General features: G+C 42.7%; 1 protein-coding gene across 2 annotated transcripts in view; it reads right to left on the reverse strand.

Moving 5' to 3' along the window:
* Il33 (interleukin 33) overlaps positions 1 to 6,207 on the reverse strand; it is a 39,597-nt gene extending 33,390 nt beyond the window's left edge. Inside the window, exons 1-3 of one of the 2 annotated variants that reach the window (XM_052761307.1) lie at positions 6,058 to 6,207; positions 5,749 to 5,857; positions 4,649 to 4,914 (exon numbers count right to left, since the gene is read on the reverse strand). The gene's annotated coding sequence lies outside the window, so the exon portion shown is untranslated. The remainder of the gene's footprint in view (positions 1 to 4,648; positions 4,915 to 5,748; positions 5,858 to 6,057) is intronic. The other variant, XM_052761308.1, reaches the window with a different exon arrangement.
* Positions 6,208 to 6,695: the final 488 nt, after the last annotated feature.

Below are 6,695 nucleotides of genomic sequence, written 5' to 3' on the forward strand. Positions count from 1 at the left end.
AGCCTGATTGTCACATCCTAGGCATGGCACTCTCCAAACAGTTAAGCTGTTTGTATTCATTGAGTTAAGAGCGCCCGGTTTATTATATTAAATGTCTACTACATAGTGAAAATTAGGATGTTTTCACAATACATACTCTTAGATTAGTGGAGAAAAAATTGTGCCTTTTTTTAATAAAAAAGAATCTATAGATCCATTCCAGTAATAGGGACGTTTTGTTATAGAAGTCAAAGCAGGAAGCTAAAGACTGTCACTAAGTCAGAATATTGGTACCAGTTTCTCTGGCTGAAACTTTCAAACAATATTTGAAAGAATTAGTGTTCATGAAAGCTTAGCACCACTAGTAATAATTTGCCAATATGAAGATGTTATATAGAGATCTGATGAAGTGTGGTTTTGCTTTTGTTTTGAGACAGGCTGTCATTATGGATGCCTGGCTGGCCTGGAATTTGCTATGTAGACCTGGGAAGAACTTATAGAGATCTGCCTGCCTCTGCCTTTCCAGTGCTTTGATTACACCCATGCTCCACCACACCAGGCTACGGAGTATTTTTGAATATGATTGGTGTGAACACGGACAGGTCATATACAATATATGCATAAAAGATAACAGAAAATACAACCCCAGGGAGGAAAAAATCTAGAACTAATAAATTCAGATTTGAAGAAGTTCTGTTTGGTTGTGAGAACAAGAGATGAAAAGCATATCATCCTTTATGAAAAACGAAACGAAACAAAACATGCATGGTGGCTTATACTTGTAATACTAGCACTTGAGAAGCTGAGGCTGGAGGATTGCCATGAGTTCAAGGCTAGTCTGGGGGGTTCCAAGCTAGCATGGGGTACAGTATGAGACTGTGTCTCCAAAAAAAACAAAACTTTCTTTAAAAAGGTAAAAGGGTGGGGTGGGGCTGTTAAGAGAGCTCAGCTGGTTAAAGCATTTACTATGCAAGTCCAAGGACCTGAGTTCAATCCCCAGAACCCACATAAAGGTGGAAGGAAAGAAAAGACCCTACAGAGTTGTCTTCTGACCTACACACACACACACACACACACACACACACACACACACACACACACACACACACGTATATGAACAAAAGAAAATATAACTTGCTTAAATATCATTTCTTAAATATCTGTCATTAACAAGTCAACAAGCTAAAACTGGTTGAGATTGAGCAGTGTAACCATACACAACTACCAAGTTCCGGACACAAAAATATCCGGTCCCTATTAGGATTCCATGGGAATTAATGAGCAAAACAGTCTTCTGACTATATTTTTTTTAGTGCATTCTCAGATGAACTCAAACTGCTAAGGAATTTTTTTTTTTAATCATTTGATTTATGAGGTGTTGAAAGTGTAGAGGAATTAGAGGTAAACAGTAAAACACCCAGCCAAATTTGTGGGTGGATCCATCTTATCCATAGCAACAGGAATAGCATAAGAAATAGAGAAGAGGTGATGGAAACCTTTCCCTCAGGTAACAGTGGGTGCAACTTTGCCCAAATAGGCGGAAGACTCTAATGTTTTTTCACTAATATTTTATATTTGAAAATTATGGGAATTTTGAATCAAAGGTGTTACTCCCCAGAGAGGCTTAGAGACATCAATGAAGTTGGTTTAGAACCATGCTTACTTTTTTTTTCTTAATGAAACTTAGCCTTGGATTTTAATCCCCAATCTAAAATTTACCAACTTTGCTGTTTAGGGTAGGTACAGTCTTTCCAATTCACTTTCTTGGTTTCACAAATCACTATGGTAACACTTATGCCACAGAGGTACCGCAAAGACAGGGTAACTCAAGGTAATCTCACATTCAGTAGATGCTCAGAGAGGGAATATAATCTTTGATGATCACTTCCAACTTGTGGAGCCAGTCACAGAACTTCTCTTGAGTAGGTTTTTAGTGATGTTTATTTGATGGTTTTGTTTCACATTTCACACCAGAGGGGCCAAAATCAGGTTCAGGGATGTTGAGTAAGATACAAATTCACATAGCTAATAAACGATAGCTAGATGATGGACTTGAAGCTGCCACTGGAAACTGTGGCTTTTTTCATTACCCTACATCATGCTTCCCCTAAACAAAAAGAAAAACACCCTCAGGGTTATAACCTACCAATGGCAAAAGCAGTATGTTCCAGGAGTCTGCAGCAAGGAGAAAGTGCCCCAAGCTTCCCACACCCTTTGGTCTCCTCTCATCTTGAGATCTGCCTGCCCTGTAAGAGTTGCTACCTTAGACGTGCCTTTTGTGGGATATTCAATCACACTGTGAACCTCGAGTTTGTGTTTGTGTTAATTAAATAAAATCAACCTCAGGTCTGCAGGCCAAGTTAGCGACTAGTTGACAGAAAGTAATCATAGAGAGTCATAGGGTGTCTATAAGATGATAAAGAGATGCACAGGAAGTAGTAGAGAGGGACTTAGGTTAGCATGGGTTCTTTTTTGGTCGAGCAGAAGAATCCTCTCTTTCAGAGACACCGGCAAAGAGGGAAGGTCAGCTAGTTGCTACTCAACCTCACAGAGCTAGCAGGTTTTCACCCCAGCCTCTGACTCCCGAGTCTTATTAATAAATAGAATGATAGGGATTTAATTAAAAGCTGCATTTGGCAGCAGTGACATAGCCAGTGCCTGTGGGAACAGAACTTCCACCAGGCCTGAGTGGCCCAGCTGCTGCCAGAGAAGCAAGCCAGTAACTGTGGAGCCACATTTGCTGGCTCAAACAGCAGCGGGTCACAACGCAGGCTCTGGGCCAACAGAAAAACAACAAGTGCCTGAAGTAGGCTGGAGAGAGAGTTCAGTGGCAGGGTGTTTACCCAGTATGTCCAAAGCCTTGGGTTTGAGTCACAGCACTACAAAACGAACAAAAAAGAAGTTCCCTTTGCACACCCACACCAGAGAAGTGGTAAGGAATGGATGAGACAAGAGGCTCTACCACAATTTCCTGGTCTGAACCAACCATCTTTTTGCATTGTTCCATGGAACTGTAATTCCTTCCTACTGCTGAAGGAGGTCACATTTGATCCTGTAGTGTCTGTCTCTTCTGCAAACTGATGCACAAAGGGGAAATTCTGCCCCCCTATGCTTAGACTCACAGTGATTGCAAAAAAAGTCAACTGTTGCATAAAAGATGCATTGATTTTTGGCAAAGTCACACTCAGGCTGTTAAAAACCAAACAAATGCCATATTATTAGACTTCCTCAGCAGTAATATTCCCAGTCACATGTTTATCTCCTCAAAGCACTGCCCCCTTTATAGCATTTTCTTTTGATGACTTGATTTGTGGATGGAATGTAACTTTTGACAAAGCTCTTTTCCTGTAACCCTTGGCAGACCCAAAGAAAAGTCCTCACTTCTTACTTTAAAAAAAAAATTCATTTTCAACCCTGTCTCAACCTGTACATGAAAGTTAAAGTTTGTCATGGAATCATTTTCTCTGTAAATGTGAAGTATATACTGCAAGTTAACAGGGATCCATAGAAATAGCATTTAGGTGGCTGAGGAAGTCAGAAGTTACTACTCACCTTTGCATGAGAGATCACAGAACCTCTCAGGGAAGAATAGGGAAAATGTGAAACTCAAGCTAGAGAACCATAGAGCAATCTGTACGGTATGCTTAACTGTTTAAGGGAACTCTCTCACTGTGTGTCAAGGTTCGGGGGTCCCCCCGGAGTCTGAAAAATCAGAGGATTCTGAGATGTTTGGGACATAGCACTGTGCATCATCTGGGAGGGAACCAGAAGGGGAGCCTCAGGTATTTGAAAGACAAACATGAAAAGCAGTTGTCCAGGGTGTTGGTCCCAGCGCTGGACCAAAGTATCAGTCAAGGATGATGAGAGGCAGGCAGGCACGTGTAGTCTCTGGCTCCTGTGTGACTCCAGCATGGGCACTTCATGCTATATTCTTTACTAAAACAATCTGAAGGGCATACATGCATCTAGAGCGGTTTCTCAACCTGTGGGTCACAACCCCTTTGGGGGGGTCAACTGACCCTTTCACAGAGGTATATCAGACATACTGCATATCAGATTTCATAGCAGTAGCAAAATTGTATTTATGAAGTAGCAACGAAATAATTTTATGGTTGGGGGTCATCCCGACTGTCTTAAAGGGTGGCAACATTATTAGGAAGGTTGAGGACCACTGATTTACAGAGAGGTAAAGTAGAGAAAAGTATAAGGAGGAAGGAGTGTCATGAAGGACAAGCAGCCTTCAGAAGAGAGTCTCTCAGGTGAATAGTATCAAAATATAGAACATTTTTAGAATGTGTCCATGTAGGTAATCAGCACCTTATTTTATTTTCCCCCACAAATGCTCTATTCTGTTTATCTGTGATCTTCCTTTTACTGAGAGTCACTTGCATGCAATCACTAAGCATAAAAGTAGAAAGTCAAGTTATCATCTTGCTTGGTAAAGTTTCAGGTGGGAAGGGATTTAAATGCTAACATTGTCTAATCAGGCAATTTATTAATAATTTTAAACTGACTGAAAGGAAAGCAAATGGCATTATGAGTTAGTAGCAGCTGATTTTCATGATTTCCTTCTCAGAAACAAATAGGGAGGGGGGCGGGCTCTGCAGTTCTAAGATTTTTCTTTGCAAAACCTGACTGAAAATTTCGCACGATTTGGTCTCACTCTTACCTCAGTGATCTTGTCCGGATTTCTCTCTTCAGCAGCTGCAGCTTCTCCTCTGTGCAGAGCGCCTGGGCCTCTTTTTTTTTTATTGCCCAGGATTTGGCGGAGAACCAGACAGTCTTAGAAGGGAGATGTGGGAGGCAGGATTTGGGCCAATTTTTCTCGCTTCTTTTGGAAAAGCTAATGGCATTGTTCTTGTCAACATTGCTGCTGGTATTCTCTAAGAGTCACCGATCGCTGCCTCCCCTCCTGCCTTTTCTTTATGTGTTGATCTGTGTATGTGGCGGGGTGGGGTGGGGTGGGGGATGGGGGGGTGGGGAGAGTGGGGAAGGAGGTGAGGGACAAGGTCTTGCTGTCTGACCTAGGCCCTTAATTCAGGATCATCCCACGTTAGCCTCCAGGGCTGGAACTACAAGGTCACCACACCAGCTCTTCTCTGTCTTGACTGTATATTTTAATTACCAGTGATGGGTTTTACGTGTCCCCCCCACCCCTCACCCCTTCTTCCAGACTCGTGCCAGAATTCTCTCACGTGTAGCCCTCCTCCCATCTTCAGGCCCCAGTTCTTCCTCTGCCTCTCCCCAACCCTTCACGATTGGGCTCATGAATTCCTAACTTCTAGGTTAAACCCCCAAGTGTTACCTCCAGCACTCTTTTTATTGGCAAGCTTTTGGTTTTTATATTTCACTTTTGCCACTGGCTTATTTTGAAATCTTCATTAAGATACCACATTTTTCTTTCAGATTCTTATATAATAAAGTCCTTCCCTGTTGCATATCAGAAATATGCAGCTTATCTACAAATAAGAGCTCTCAGAGCTCCATGTATCTCCTCATAGCTGATCTGCCTCCATACCCCGGCCACAGAGCAATTAAGCTAGCAATAATAATGATAATGATAATAGAAAAGAAAGCAAACACCAGTGGTTTGAAGAATCCACACCAGGAAAGAAGAAAAAGATCCTTCAGGCCAACTAGACTGATTGCCCCATGGGTGTAAAGTTACCATGGAGACAGTACAAATCTAGGCTTCCCACACAGACCAAACAAGCTAGCTTGAAGACAAAAAATAATAAAGGCACATTTCTAGGGATGAGCAGGGTTTACCTTCTTGCACAGAAATGTCATTGCAAAGAGGCTGATCTGGAGTTGAAGAAGAGCCAAGTGTGGGAGCCCAGCTGGGAGACTGGCTCTCACATTTCACGACAGGGTACTCCTGGAAGAGAGGGATAAGAGATATTAGAATGATAGAGGGGAGAGAAACAGATAGAAACACCCGATAGCCTCGGGAGGGCCTGGATCCTTATCCACTGGTCAGTCCCTTCTGTCTCTTCTAAAGGGTTATTTATAGAAATGCCAAGGGGTGGAGCAAAAGACCTCCCCCTAGCACAGCTAAGTGCAGATCTTTCCAATCACCTTGTAACCATGCACGTGGTCAAGCAATCCTCTAATGCAGCCCTGCTGAGTAAAGCAAGCTCAGATCTCACTAGGAAACCTTTGTGGGTCTCCACAGCCAACTACCTTGCCCCTTCAAAGGGACCTTTTCCTCAGCCACTAAGCAGCACCAGGAACAGATCCCTAGTGACAGCCAGTCAGAGCCTCAGATGTCAGCATGCCAGGCTGGATGAGCTCGGAGGAATGTGCACCGTCTGGTGGCAAGTGGTGAAACATGTGCTGTGTGGTGAAGAGTGCGGGCTGGCATGTTTTAAGAAAGGAACCAGAACGCCAGGTCACGATACCTTCAGTTCTGTGAAAAGATGTGACTGGATGGAAGGATAGGGGAGAGAGAAGCTGAAGGAAAGATGGAGGACATTCTCAGAATGTCTACCCTCCCCACTTAGGAGGAAGAGGAAATTACATGTCCTACAACTTAATTGTAAAAATACATTTTTAGTGCACTTTCTATACTCCTTAAGGAAACAGTGAAATCTTTTCAGGTCCGCTCCCTAATGAACAATGAAAAGTCCATAAAGAGAATGGAGATGGCTTCCAGTAGAAGAGCTCTTGGTAACCCTAATTCACCAGGCAGGCTTCAACCTACTGAATCATAGGTT

Source organism: Peromyscus californicus, unplaced genomic scaffold (genome assembly GCF_007827085.1).
Source record: "Peromyscus californicus insignis strain IS unplaced genomic scaffold, ASM782708v3 Scaffold_4__1_contigs__length_199733344, whole genome shotgun sequence".
Classification (NCBI taxonomy): domain Eukaryota; kingdom Metazoa; phylum Chordata; class Mammalia; order Rodentia; family Cricetidae; genus Peromyscus; species Peromyscus californicus.